Source organism: Gavialis gangeticus, unplaced genomic scaffold, assembly GCF_001723915.1.
Source record: "Gavialis gangeticus isolate Ggan-Ray unplaced genomic scaffold, GavGan_comp1, whole genome shotgun sequence".
In the NCBI taxonomy this organism is placed as follows: Eukaryota; Metazoa; Chordata; order Crocodylia; family Gavialidae; genus Gavialis; species Gavialis gangeticus.
In genome coordinates, this window is record NW_017729032.1 from 122,768,460 (window position 1) to 122,783,896 (window position 15,437).

Genomic DNA, 15,437 nt, shown 5'->3' on the forward strand with positions numbered 1-15,437 from the left:
TTTAGTAGTTTTTATAACTTGGTTACCTGCCCTTGGAAACTAGACTCAGACTGCTAGATATTTCTGATAGGGTGCTGAACAGTAACTTGTTAGATGATGAAAAATTTCTTTCACTACAGGCTGGACTGCATAAATACTTTTTTCAATTACATTGAATAACAGTTGCAATGGAGAGGTTTGTGGATATATAGTACTGAACTTAGATGGATTCTATTTCATGGTTGTTCAGATTACTTTGATTACATTATTTCAGTTAATGAATCTCTGATTTGGGGGCCAAAAGTTTCATCTGTTCTCCACAGTAGATCTACATGGAGAACTCAGTACATGTGCATGCAGATGGACAGTGCAAAAACCCTGGATTCCAGCACATATCAATGTTGGAGACATCCAGACCTGGATTTATCTTAGCTCCATCTCTGTTCATTACAGAAGCCTCTTAGCTTTGTTACTGCAGATCACTCCCAGACAGCCGCTCTAATTAAAATGCTACAGTGTCACATGTATTCAGTATTGTGCATTTCAAATGGCTGCAGGGGCACTTTAAGTAAAACTTATCTGATGAGTTTTAGTTAAAGCGCTCCCCCCACCATTTTGAAACACTATGCTGAATACACGTGACACTGCAGCACACTGGAGCATTCTAATTAGTGTTCTAATTAGAATGTTCCATAAAAGATAATTAATCTTGATTTACTGAGTCTCAGTTAACCAATGCATTCTAATTAGAATGTGCCAGAGCACATATATAGGCTGTGGCAGAATACCTTCCCTGTTTCTCTCCAAAACTCTGCTACCTGACAATTTGGTTACCATGGTCACTCCTCTGCCCCATCTTTTAATGTGACCCTGAGTTGTAACCTGAGCTGGATACATTCCTGAGGGAGGGGGGCAACCTTCTCCCTCTGCCTTCGTGACTGGTATCACATACCTGAGTGAGGAGCTATTCTTCTGAGCAATGCCAGTCTACCTGGCAACCAGTGATGCATTCAAAGTGGTTGGCTGGTAGCCAACAATTGCTGGCCTCCATTGGATGAGGTAAATGAGGTAATAAGGGCTAAATAAGTTAAGGGCTGCCGAGGAGGAGGGGCACTAGCCATGATGGAAACTCACAGAGAAAAGCTGGACCATCTGAAATTTGCTCTCTTGAAACTCATGATCAATGAACTGCCCACCTGTCTCTGGGTGATACTCGTGAGTAAGATACCTGAGGTCTCACTAGATATATAGCTTGCAATAACTCAGATGCATGATCAAAGGCTACCCAGCCACCCTGTTTTCTCTATGCAATATCTCTGATATTGCTCTACCCCGTACCCTATTCCAAACCCACTCCTTGTAACCAATCAAGTTCTCCTTTGTACCTAGCGTGGGAGACTTATTGGGAGAGGTTCTAGATTATGCCTTGGGGTCCCTTTGGTTTGGCTGACTAAGGGAGAAAACTGTTTGTGCTTCAGACTGAGGGAAGCACCCCAAGTTCTTGAAGTGGGTCAAGTACCCTTAAGGACTATTAGGCCTGTGTTTCCCAAGGGCCACAGGGCCAAGAACAGTCCAGACCCTAGGTGGCGGTGGTGTTACCCCCAGGCTAGTGGGTGTGCTGTAGGAAGGGGGTTGGCCAGATGTGGGGTTCCCCCAGGGAGGCACTCAGAGCCTGGAAGGTGGTTGGATGCAGTGAGGTGGGTGGTCCGCCACATAGGCACCCATTGGCTCTCAAACTTACTGGTGACAGAAAACCAGTTCAGAGCATGATTTTTGTCAATGAATCTCTGGACTCCAGTTTATTTAATCTCATAACACTGGTGTAGCACAGAAAAAGTGTGTTCAGTACTACTCTAGTTGTGCTGCCCTGTCATTCCTGAGGCTTCTAAGTATTATGCCATAGCACTAGGTAGTTTCCTTTCTAAAAATGCCAAATATTTTGCTTGGAGGTCTTTGGGAGCCCATACTATTGAAATGTCATTGGGAATATAGAGGACTAGGGAACCAAACTATTTAGAATGAGGGTCAGGCAAAGAAGTAGCAGTCCTGCCTTAGTGCTCTAAAATACGGTTCTGCACTGCTGTTCACATTAGTTTAGTGCACTAAACTATCCAACTTGTAGCCCATGAAGGGTTAATTTGTAGCCAGTGATGAGGTGTTGGAGGCCTGGTGTAGCCCCCACTGGTCCAACCTGCAGCCCCCAGCCACTTAGAACTTGGAAACCATGCACTAAACCAAAATAAGAAAGGATAAGTACAACCTTTTTTTTGGATCTATTTGTTTATATCTTGAAGGAAAAAAAAGTCTTAACCAACTTTTGAGCTAGATTCTGTAACTGGATCTACCTGGGTGAACTGGAACTCCTCAGGAAGTCATTTAGGTGTAAGTGACTCCAGTTGCATGATCTAGCCTAGGGACAGGTAAAGTCTGGCCTGTGAGCCGGATCTGGCTGGCAGTGGACTCCATTTCCAAGCAGCCCCCAGCCACAGCTGTGCTGTGATAGCTCAAGGCTGGGTTTGCAATGGAGACTGGCCCCAGCCACACTGGCAGGGCGCTAGCAGGGCAGGGCAGGGGGCTGTTCTGGAACTGCTGGGATCTTGCAATGGGGGCAGCTTGGTCCAGGGCCAGGGCAGAGCCACAATCTGTAGCCTGCACGCTCTGGGCAGGGACACACAGGCAGCAGATCGTGGCTCTGCTCCAGCTCAGGACCACGCTGTCACCACTGTAAGGAGCCAGGGCAGAGCCACAATCTGCAGCCTGCATGCTCTGGGCAGCGGTGTGCAGGCAGTGGATCATGGCTCTGCTGTGGCCCTGAACCAAGCTGCCTCCACTGCAAGATCCCAGCAGGTCCAGAGCAGGCCCCTGCTCTGCCCTGCTGCTCACCCTGGCAGCATGGCTGGGGCTGGTCTTCATGGCAAACCCAGTCTTGTGCTATCACAGCATAGCTGCAGCTGTGGTCTCCATGGAGACTGGCCCCAGCCATGCGGGCAGGGGCTGCTGGGAGATGGAGTCTGGCTGCCAGCTGGATCTGCCATTTTGCCCACCCCTGATCTAGCCCTTAGATTGTAAACACTGGTTGAGCTACAGTAAAATAATAACACCATTGCTTTAAAAACAACTGTTATTATGCAGAAAACCAACATGGGCAAAAATGCATACAAGTCAGTGCAGAGTGGGCTTTTTGGTTTGCTTTCAGAAGAAATCACAATGGGACCACAGAGAGATGGAGCCATACAAGGAGCTGTTAGTGCAATATTAAGAAGGTTGGGATGATTTAATTCACTGGGAAACCATTAAGCACATTGACTTGCCTCTAACTATATCCTTTAGGCTAAATTTGGTGCCTCTTTTGTCTAACCTAAGGTTACTTTATCTATATATGTTTATTTCAGCAACTGCATGGCTCGCCATATATTTATCTGGGTGATTAATGTGTTTATACTTTATGCTAGAAAATGATGAATGACACATTTCTTGTTTGCTAATAATTGCTTTGCTCATGATTTGTGTCAAGCTGCATTTGGATGGAAATTGGGATTCAATTAAAAAGGCACAACACCAGGAATTTAATTTAAAAACTGTGTTTTTATAGGTTTAATAAAACAACTTTAAATGTTCTAAATACATTACAAAGCTGCATTTACATCTAACTGATTTACTAAACAACAGATTTTTATAGTGACTAGTTTGCCCTGGCACAGATATTCAAAGATAATTGTGCCTAAGTTGCAAATAGATAGTTAGATTTTAAAATGAGTCCAGTTTAGGGGTCTACTTCCCGTTGAAGTCAATGGGAATTGAAAGTCATGAGGGTTAGTGCCTAACCTGCTTGGGTGCTTTTGGAAATCCTATTAGGCACCTGAGGGTATGTCAAAACAGCACAATGCAGAGATTTTCCAATCCAGCTTTGAATGTGCTAGCTTGTGTACCAGTCTCTATGGCTGAAGGCAGCACTGCACAGAAATGCCTGAGATATATCTAGACACATTAGCTCTAGGACTGGGAGCAACATAGCCATATTTACATGGCATTACATCTAATCCCTGCTTCTCAGTACAGCTAATTAGCCTACGCCTAGTACTGTGCTATCTTGGTTCTCATTATGGAGCTAGTATACAAGGTACTTTGCACAGCTTTGCACTGTGTAGATAAACCCTAATGCTAAATACAGACAGTCAAAAAGCCAGAGCCAGAATTGATTCAATCTTTGCAGGTTAGTCTAAACATTCACTTCTGATTCTGGAAATGCAGTCACATGCCTGCAATGGCTCAGGTCAAAAGCTTGTGGGGGGGTAGAGAGAGTGGGGAGCACTAGAGCATGTCTCCCAGCCTCTGCCAAAGGGAAGGGAGGAGATAAGCCCTCCAAGTGTTCCCCTGCTCCCTGCTCCAGCAGAGGGGGTGTGGCCTGGCCACAGCCTGTGGCCAGCATGCTAAGGCCAGGTGGAAGCAGGGTTTAAACCCCTGTGCTTGGCCCACATAGGACCCCAGCCTGGGTCTGTTTGGTGGGGATGCCCCTGCCAGGCTTATCCCCCGTTCCCAGCCCAGGCCACATGCTGAGTGGGGTGGTGTGGGGGAGGGGAGGTTAAACCTTATTCCTGGCCCACAGGGGACCCCAGCTGGGGTCTACTTGGTGGGAGTTTGGGGTAGCCCCTTGCAGGATTTTGCCCCCCTGCTCTCTGCTAGGGGGGCAGTCCCTGCAGGCATTTGCCCCCTGCTTCAAGTTGAGAGTAGGGGGCATGCCCATGCCCTGGTCCAGGGCCTGCACACTGAGGCACAGAGTGAGAGGTTTTAAAATCCCTCCCAGTCCTACATGGAACCCCAGATGGAGTATGATGGGGGTACAGTTTCTGTCAGGCTTCTGTCCCTCCCTCAAGTGGCCATGACCATGGTCATGCCCCAGCTGGGAGCTTGCAAGCAGCTTTTGCCCCTTGCTTTCCAGGCTTTTGCTACTTACTCTAGTGGAGGGGGAGCATGGGTACATCCTGGCCTGGGACTCACATGCTCAAGTGGGGCAGGAGGGGGGCTCTAAACCCTCTCTCCCCACCTCAGCATTTTGACCTGGCTGGCATCTTACCGCCCTCCCCCCGCCCCTCTGCTTGAGTAGGGAGCAGGAGAAAAGCCAGGCAGGGGTTGCTTCACTCCTGCCAGGCAGATCCCAACTGGAGTCCCTTGTGGGTGGGAGTGAGGATTTAAACTCCCTTCTCCCCCTCCACCTCAGCATGCTGGCCTTGCCAATATCTGGTCATACCTTCCACCCCTCCACTGGAAAAGGGAGCAGGGGAAAAGTCTGTGAGGGGCTGCTCCAGCCCTGCCAGGTAGACCCTGGCTGGGTTTTGGAGCTAGGTTTCCCACCCCTACCCCTTCTTAGCCAGCTGGAGCAGTGATAGTGCTCTGACTAGGGAGCAGAGGGTGGTGCCAACCCTGCATCACTGGAGTAGACAGCACAGTGAAGGGCTGCAAAGCATCCTGGGATGCTGTGGGGTTGTGAGTTACTTTGAACCAGGAAGGGGTCTGGGACAGAGGTTCCATAAACTGGTTTGACCTAGATCAGTTCAGTCTGATACGGCATCCAACCAGGTTTATCTTAAACTGGTTTTGGCCATTTTGAAAGTGATTTAAGTGCACTGAATTTGTGTTCTGTTACAGGTTTAAACCAGTTTGGCTAGGGACAGACATTCAAAAAGGCTGAGCCTGAATTGATTCAATTTTTGCAGTTTAGTCTAACCTGGCTGGGCTAAATCAGTTTTGTAACCAGACAGACATCCCAGAAATGAAGGCACATGCCTGCAGTGGCTCAGGCTAGAAGCTGGGGGGCACTAGAATAGCCCTCCCGTCTCTTACACAGAGCTGAGCTGAGGGGGGACATGGTCAGGCCCTGGCAGGATGCTATGATTAGGGAGGGGGTCCCCCCCACACAAACAGCTCAGCAGGGAATGTTTTTCACCTCTAACTCCATGTTTATCACCCCATTAAGAAAACAAAAGGCCATTACCAGCTATCTGTTGATTCTGCCTTTGTCCCAAGTACCACAGCTTGGAGGTAGGCAGCATGTGATCTGCTAGCTAATACTGAGAGATGTCTGTGAGGCGGGGGGCGGTGCCTGCTTAGCAGAGAGTGGTGGGAGGGCAGAGAGCAGAAGCCATGCAGATGCCTGCAGAGATTGCCAAAGCTGCAGCCAGGGAGCAGAGAGGAATGTCCAGCCCTGCTGTGGAACAGAGAGCCCCACCCAGCCCAGAGAGCATTGTGGGATGCTGGGGGAGTCTGATTTAATTGAAACCAGCAAGGGGTCTGGGACAGACATTATATAAACCAGTTTGAGCCTACATTCCACCAGGTTTATCTCAAACCAGTTTCAGTGATTTTCAAACTGGTTTATGTGCACTGAACATCCGTTCTGTCACAAGTTTAAACCATTTTCTGATCACTTAAATCAGTTTATGTGTAATGTCTGTCCCTAGCCCTCCTGATCACTTAAGGCAGTTTGAGGTCATCACATTTTGCAGAGGGCTCACGGATGATTTCAGTACATTATTATAAACTTGGGCTTTAATATAGGTTGTTGTCATTTAAAATGCAACTGTAAATTGCTTTATCTTTAAAAATGTATATTAACATATTTTTAAATAAAAGCATTGGATTTCTTGGATACAATAAAAAATATACATCTTCATTTTGCAATCAATTTTAATTTTGATATGACTACGGTGCATTGGCCACTGCACAGTATTTTTAATTTTTGAGTTTGATGTGTCTGTGTGTGAGTCTCAACAGCATTGTGTATTTTTGTAAATATTTTCTCTTTATGGAAATATAATCAAAATTCAATTTGAAACCTATAAAGTGATTACAAACCACCAAATGCCATTTTATTGGCAGCTATTCATGATAGATGGTTTATTGAAACAGTCTCACTTAGATTTTAAAATGAGTTAGTGCCTTCCTAATCACTATTTTTCCACATATACTCAGCTGTTTTTTTTTTCATGTTGTTGCAGTTTGGTATTGTGGCAAATATTCAACAAACTTGCCTACATAATGCAGTACAGTTTCCTTTGGGAGATTTCTTTCTTTTTTGTTTGTTTCTTACACCTGGTTTGTTAACTATGATCTTTAATTTATTCAAGATATCTTGAAATTTCTTTGACTGACTATCAACATTATGGTATAGTAAACTAGTGGTTTTCAAATTTAGTCACATGGTAATCCATTTGCATGGGGTGTCATTATGTCTCTGTCAAGTTTTCTTGTAAATATTACTTCTGATTTCAGATTTCTACTGATACAAAGAAAGACAAAACCTCACAAACCTTTCTGAGCCGCAAAGATTAATTTTATAGAGATGAGAGGGATCTGTCCTTTAAAATTGGAAGGCAAGATTTCTAATTTGTACAGTTGTACAAGCTTAAAATAACACTGTTTTCTTCAATGGTGAGTTCATCGCAGTTTCTCTGGACTTAAATTGATTTAGCTGAGATCAGAAGCTGTCAATGGATGCCTGCATTTCAAGGAGTGCCTTAGGGCATTTATTCACATACCTTTTTGTCCCACAAAGCGCTGGAGAGCCACTGCTTTGCAGCAGACTTAATTAATCGAGTCTGCTTCGCATACAAGCTGATGTGAACTGCATTGCGCCGCATGCAGTTGTGTAAGTGGTAAAATGCACACCAGCGTACAGAAAATGGCAGTGGTGTGCTTTAACTAAAACACCTTCTATGTGTTTTAGTTCAAAAGCAGGCCGCCACCATTTTCTTAGCACTGATGTGCATTTTGCCACTTATACAACTGCAAGTGATGCAGCACCAGGTGCTTGTCAAGGTGCCTAGCACTGTGGTACCTACATGTGTAAAAATGCCCTCAGATTCTTGAAACTAGAACTCCCAGGAATTATTTCCTTCTTGTGTGTAGAAAGCTTCTAAGTTCAATTGAAGGTCCTCTGCTTAGTCTCATCAGGCCTAACTTGTGGGTATCCATTTCCTGGACTGAAATTCACAAACCTTAGGGCTCCTATACATGTGCAGGGAGGCTTCTCTGATGTGTTGTAATGACAGTGCGTTGGAGCAGACTCGATTAATCAGGTCTGCTGGAGGGTGAAAATTAGCATGCTCCCACGGGCTCTAACTGTAATGATGAGTGCTGTTAAGAAGTACACCTTCCTTATAAAAGCAAAAATTGTTTATCTTCATGAAAGACTAGCAGTGGTTTGCAGACAACTCTTTACAACAATCAACAGCTAACATTATCATTGTTCATTAAATTATTGTGGTGCTTGGCATAGTCTGTCTGATCTGTGTGGTGCTGTTTCAGGCTCCGCAGTGACTGAAGTGGGTATCTGTTCTTGTAGTGCCTCTATCATCTCTGAGCAACTTTCCTAAGTCTGTTTGTGTGTAGTCTCCAGTTGTTCACTTGTCCTAGCCTCCTCCCCTTGTTCAGGAATGTGTTGCAAATGTCTCGTCTTATGTCAAAAAGGTTGTCCCTCCTGAGTCGTAAGATGTGTCATAAGACTGCAGAGCATCCTTATGACTAACCCTCACTTCCGGTTCCCAGCTTTCACCATTTTAAATATTAACTGCATTATTGGGCTTCAATGCCTGCAACCCTTGTGACCTTTTGTCATAGTACACTTTTTGTTTAGTTTGGCCTTTTGCTTATACCTGTGCATGTCAGTGTCAGTCCTGTGATTTGTTCCTGTCAGTCTGGGTAAACTAGTTCTCAACTTTCTGTTAAATAAAAATCTCATCAGGTGACTAGCTAGAAGATGATGATCTGTAACTCAGAATCGCTAAATATGGATCCCCACTGGGGTGTTATTCTCAGACGTGACCCTATGTGGAATTCCATGTCTGGAAAAGATTGATTTAAGGTGCGGTCATATCAGCCAATAAACCAACTTCAGGATAGTGACAAAAATAATCTAGAACCAATAGATAATCTTTGCCAGCTAGTGTAAACAAATCAATTCCCACTTTGAACCATGCCTCTTGAATATCCTTGTCTATCCACATTGGTTCCTTTTAATTCTTACCCTGGTATTTCTGGCATGTACCACATTTATGTACATCATTTTACAGCTGACTATTCATGAGTGGTCAATATAATACCTCCTTGGACCTCATTTTGCATTTTTCTATGCCCAGATGACCCTCGTATTTGTTTAGTCATATCAGCTTGTACTTCTTTAGGTACTACCGTCCCGTGACCCTTGAACAAAACACCATCAATCACTGAGAGCTTTGCTTTAAACTGAAAATATGGACTTGGTATATAATGACTAGGTCACCCAGTGGTGATGGCTTTGATAATCTTCTGCAGTGTGTGATCCTGTGCTGTCACCTCTACAAAGTTTTGCCCCATCTCCTCTGATACTGGGTATTATTTTTTTATCCCATTGGCATGCACAATGTCAGAATCTACTTTAGCATCATCAACAGTGTTGTTAACTGCCCTAGACAAAGTCTCTGCAATCACTAGTTCTTTGCCTGTTTTATAGTCTAATCTCAAATCAAATAATTGTAACTGAAAAAAGTCTCTAGTCTGGGAGGTATATTAGCTAGCCCCTTTCTTGCAATGGTGACCAGAGGTTTGTGGTCAATTTCTGCCACAGCCAGTCTTCCATATATAAAAACAGGAAATTTTTTGCATGCATGCACCAGAGCTTATGCCTCCTTTTCTGTCTGTGCATACAGGCATTCTGTTTCTGTGAGGGCTCTGTATGCATCTGCCATTGGGCTCCAGTGATCACCATACTTTCACAATACGGTTGCCCCAAGGCCCTCTTTAGAGGCATCTGTGGACAATTTGGTTTCTCTTTTACTGTCAGAACACCTAAGGACTGGAGCTGTTTCCATACTTTTTTTAATATTGCAAATTATTTTGTCTATGTTGGCATGCCATGTCCACTGGGTATTCTTTTTTAGTAGCACTCTCAGTTTGCTGGTGTTTTCTGGAAGTTTTTATAAATATACCTGCCTACCTGGGTGACCATTCCCAGGAACCTTTGCATCCCTTCCTTATCTTGTGGGGGTGGCATGTTTGATATTGCCCTTATTCTCTCAGTGTTTGCACCTTGTTTTCTGATATTCATTCCCCCAAGTAGGTGATTTCTGTAACTCTACATTTGCATTTCTGCTTATTAAGTTTCAGCCCTACCACCCTCACCCTGTTGAGGGCTTTTTGTAGGCTGAAATTATGTTCCTCTCTGTTTTTGCCCCATGCCATCATCGTTGTACACTTTGACACCTGTTACTCCAGCAAAGATTTGCTGCACCTTCTGTGAAAGATTTCAGGTGCTGATTTGAGGTCAAATGGGAGCCTGAAAAACCAATATCTCTCAAAGGGTGTATTAAAAGTAGATAGCCTTGAGCTTTTTTCATTTAAAGGAACCTGCCAGAATCCTGAGGATGCAGCCAGAATTGAAAAAAATTTAGCACCAACCATTTCACTAAATATATCCTCTCTTGTAGGCAATGGAAAATACTCTTTTATGTATTGATTGAGCTCTTTCGGTCTCAGCATCATCTTATTTTGTCCCATCTTTCTTTTCTGTAATTACTAACGAATGTACCCATTCAGTAGGTTATTTTACTTTGTCAGTTATTTTCAATGCCACAAATTGGTTCAGCTCTTCTTTTGATGGCTAGAGGAACCTTCCTTGGGGCATGAATGACTGGATACTTGGGTTCCGCCAACTCAATTTTACATTCAGTTTCCAATTTACCAATGCCCTCACAAATATTGGAATATTAGTCTTCTATAAGTGTGTCCTTGGCCTTTGTTACCATATATACTCTCTTAATTAAACCCACATTCTGGCAGGTTTTTAGCTCCAGTATTGGCATGCTATTTCCTATGGCTATTACAAAAGTTATTAGTCCAATTTCATCCATAATTTTTATCTCTAGTTCATATACTCCTTTGGTGGGAATCACCTCCTCATTGTAAGTTCTTAGTTTTATACTTTTACCCTGGATCCAGTTTAGTTTTTGTTTTAACTTATTAACAGTTCGTTCTGGAAGCACATTTACCTATGTATCTGTGTCCATTTTGTAGTTAATAACGCTTCCATTAGTTTCCAGTACAACAGTCTAGTCATCTCCTGTCTCCGCAGCCACAGTCCCCCCATAGAGCTCTTCCTAAGTGCATTCATCAGTGTTGTCTTGATGTACTGCATAAGTTTGCATGTTTTGACTTCTTCTCTGTGTTTGCTGCTCCTGGTTGCAGACTCTGGCAAAATGGTTATATTGCTTGTATGTCTTACTCTGTATTCCTAGTGCAGGGCATTGCCTGTTCGGGTGCTTGATTCCACATTTCTTACAATTTGGTGCCCTTTTACCTGTAACCTCATTCCTTGGGCTATCTGTGAATCTTTCTGCTCTTCTTGCTTGCTTTCTGCTTTTTCCTTTATTGTCCTTTTGCTTGCTTTTTATTTGGTCTACTGTAGCTATTTCTGATTTTTCCTTTCATTATTTGTAGACTCTGGAGAGTAACTTCTGCTGCCTGGCACACTCTCACTTCTTTGTCTAAGGTCAAATTCACATCCTCCAAGTTTTTTTCTGTAATTTCAAATCTCCAATGCCTATTACAGTCTGATCCCATATGATAGACTCAGTTAACTGCCCAAAGTTGCAGTCCTGGCTCATCAACTTCAGGTCTGTTAGGAATTCCTCAAACAATTCACCTTCTTTTTGCACTATTTTGTGAAACTTGTTTTGTGAAACTGGTATCTCAGCTGTCTCACTTATTTTTGGTATGCAATATTCTGCAAAATTCTGTAAGTCACATAGCTTTTCCTCACATCCTGGTTTAGCTGCATGTTATTAAAGACATCATCAGCCCAGGTCCGGCTAGATTCAGGAATATGGGTATTTTCTGCTCATCTTCCTTTGCTGCATACCCTGTTGCTTGAGTGTATATGTCAAAACTTGGTTTATATTTTTCCATGATTCAGCATCTTTACCCGAGAGGTTCAGCTTCTTGAAGGTTTTCAGATGCTCCATCTCTTCAGTAGTTTCTTATCTTCCCCTTCATTTTCTTTGCACCTCCACCTCTGGTACCATGTAATGATGAGTGCTGTTCAGAAGTACATCTTTGTATAAAAGCAAACATTGTTTATTATCTGCATGAAAGACTCTAGCAATGTTTTGTAGATAATCCTTTACAACAACCAACAGCTCTGTCTCCTCTCAGCTGGTCCCAACCACATCTCATTAACAAAGCAAACAGCTCTAATGTTTCAGTTACCCATAGCTGTTCTCTTCCCATACCAGCGTCATGTGTATCAGTGTTCCCATGCTAAAAAATGGTGGCAGGGTGCTTTAAACTAAAGCTTGTTTGAGCTTTAGTTCAAAGCACGCCGCAGGCATTTTTCAGCATGGAGATGCTGATACACATGACACTCCAGGCACTTTAATTAGTGCAGCTCCGAGAGCTGCACTTGTTAAAGTGCCCACCCCCACCTCCTGGAACTCATCTATAAAGGCCCTAGGCACTTAAGTTCCTATTCAATATATGGGGAGCGTGCCTATGACTTGCCCCATGTCAGAAGAAAGTCCGAGAACCAAGGGGCCTTTGTATTCCCTGCCCATGCCCTGAATATTAACATTCTCCAAACCTGGAAGTTCACCAGTAACACCACTCCAGGTTCATCCCCACCAACTACTTCTAGGCACAGCAGAAACCAGGGGTTCAGAAAATGGGTAGCCAAACTGACTGGTTACCTTCCAAGTTTGCAGTATGGGTACAGCATGCTTGTACCCCTTAGTGCTGTGTTTAGTGGTGCTGAGCCCCATTACAATGCACACAAACTCTTAACTGCCTCAGGATGGCATTTACGTTAGGTGGTTGGTGGTGGTACCAGTATCTTGCATATAACAACCTGCTAGTTAGAGCACTTAAAATCATAGCATCATAGAATCATAGAAAATGAGGGTTGGGAGGGACCTCAGGAGGTCATCTAGTCCAACCTCCTGCTCAAAGCAGGACCAGTCCCAACTAGATCATCCCAGCCAAAGCTTTGTCCAGCTGGGTTTTGAAAATCTCTCTGGGTAACCTGTTCCACTTACCTGGGAAGTAGACACCTATGCATAATGGCTTCCTCAGTTTGAGAGGTTTCACTTCTCAGGAGACTGAGGATGTTGTGGGTGAACACTGCTGTGTCAGTGTGCAGAAAAGGATGCATGATTTATTGAGCTAGACTAAGTAGGAAGCCTAGAAAGGAAGAAAGATACATAAATGTGTAGCTTAGTAGCTAGGGTACTTGCCTGACAGAGGAGAGGCTTGGGTTCCTGTTGCTACTCCCTGGGCTGTTTATGAAGTTGTCATTAAACAATCATTGGACAAAATACATAAACAGTCCTCAGAGTAGGGACTAAAATCCACACTCTCCTCACTCAGGTGACTGCCCTAAGTACTGGACTGCAGTGCTTTTGTTCTATTTTCTCTTCTGGCTGGCTGTCTTTAGCCCTTTGACTTTTGCATTCTTGGCTTCTGTGACCCAGGTTCAATAGGAAGATTGAAGGGTGACCCCACACCAGCCTAGCCCATAGCTTGATAATTAGGACTGTCATGAGAGATGCATGTTTCACTGCCCCCAGGTTAAGCAGTCCACTCAGTGTCTTCAATTTCCTGGACAGTTGCTGTAAACACTCAGCTATTATATAAAAGCTGGGAAGTAGTTCCAATACTACCTCCTCTGCCCATGTTTTTGAATGACAGTGGACATGGTTGCTGTATTTTGTGTTGAATTCAGTGTTGTCTGCATGAGTTAGATGTCTTCTGGAAATGCTTACAGGACTAGGCTCTTCAGGGACATAAGTGAAAGCGGCCCTATTCTGAAAATAGCTGAACAGCTCAGACTCACCATGATAATATTCCTGGTTATATGAAGAAGCAGGATTGTATGCACTCAGGCAACCTAACAGCTTTTCAGGTACAGGCAACTCCTGCTTAACGCTGTTTCATTTAGTACTATTTTGCTATAACTCTCATTTGAACTTGATACCTGATTTCACTTAGCGCTTAGCAAGTTTTGTTATAATGCCTGCGGTTACCATCTTGGGTCATTAAAAACAATTGTGGTCACCATCTCAGGTCATCAAATACTTTCGGTTTCACTTAGTTTTCCTTAGTACTTGGTTTTTCAGGAACCAATTAAGAGCACTAAGCGGGGGTTGCCTGTATTTAGGTGTTGGTGGCGGTCTTGCCTAAATTTACACAAATTTCTGTTTTCTGTCTTTATCAGCTCTGATGCTCAGATACTATGTTGATAAGTCTAATATAAATGCCAACCAGAAAACATTTTATAAAGATTGCAAAATATAATTTCACTTCTAGGAATTGAAGTTTTGTAGCTTTTTTATACTATACAATTCAAGGTTCTTACATTTTTAACTATTTAATCATCTACTATATGCTTTAATCCCTGGAAGCTTGTTATTTGTAAGGCAATTGCATACCTGCAGGGATTTACAAACCGTGTTCAAGATTCCACCACTCTAGAAATTGGATGAACTTGATTAGCATTTTATAGCTAACTTAAAATATAGTTTGCAAAGTATTGTGGACATCACCTTAACCCTAAGGCAGTGGTTCTCCACTGGGCTGCCGTAAGACCATGATAACAACAGGGTAAAACCACCCGACCTATAGAGCTTCAGCACACATGCACTCCTGCTGTGTTAGGGCTCTCTGATAACCGTAAAGTGGACAGAGTTGCCCTTGGCTGTAGCCCTTCCTGGTTTGATGCCCCCTATGCTCCTCCTGGAAACAGAGGCATGTGGGACAGTTCCATCCAGGTGCCTCTGTGAGAGGAGGAGCATGGGGGGAGAGGGACGGATGGACTAGGAAGGGCTACAGTACAGGCTGGCTCTTCTGTCCTGCTTATTAGAGAGCCCTAATGCAGGTTACACATGCACAGATGCCACAGCCCTTCCCAGGCTGGCTGTGTAGCAGGTGCATGGGGTAGTTTTACCTGGTGGCAGCAACACCCGGTTGAAAACCACTGAGTAAGCTGATGCAGCACCAACAGCGGTTCTCAAATGAGGATACCACTACATTCAAATAAGTGGTGGTGGATGCCCTGACTCTCAGAAAGTTGAGAACCACTTGTCTAGATGTTGGAGGTGCAGCACAGAGGCACTGCTAATGGTAAGAATGAATACTGTTGCCTTCAAAACGATTATACCAACAGCAAAGTCAATACCACTCTGACTAATGGATATGGACACTGCATACAACATGGCTAATATCATCCAATATTATAGGGGCTACATTATTGTGTCTAAGGTGATAATAAAGGTCAAATTAATGATGAGTTTCATATTATCATAATTTAATTTGTATGTAGTATACAAGGTATTAATCTGCAAAATCTCCTCTCCTGAGTACAAAAAACTAGTATTGCTCTTTTCCATTCAGAACACTGGTTACCTTCATCTCTTGCAGTTACAGTCAATTAACACATT

At 43.6% G+C, this 15,437-nt stretch overlaps 1 long non-coding RNA gene across 1 annotated transcript; it reads left to right on the forward strand.

Moving 5' to 3' along the window:
• The first annotated feature begins 288 nt into the window (after positions 1-288).
• Positions 289-14,039, forward strand: LOC109303118. Its single transcript, XR_002099016.1, has 3 exons — positions 289-301; positions 3,146-3,151; positions 13,904-14,039. It is a non-coding gene; the product is annotated as an uncharacterized LOC109303118 (long non-coding RNA).
• The last annotated feature ends 1,398 nt before the right edge of the window (positions 14,040-15,437 follow it).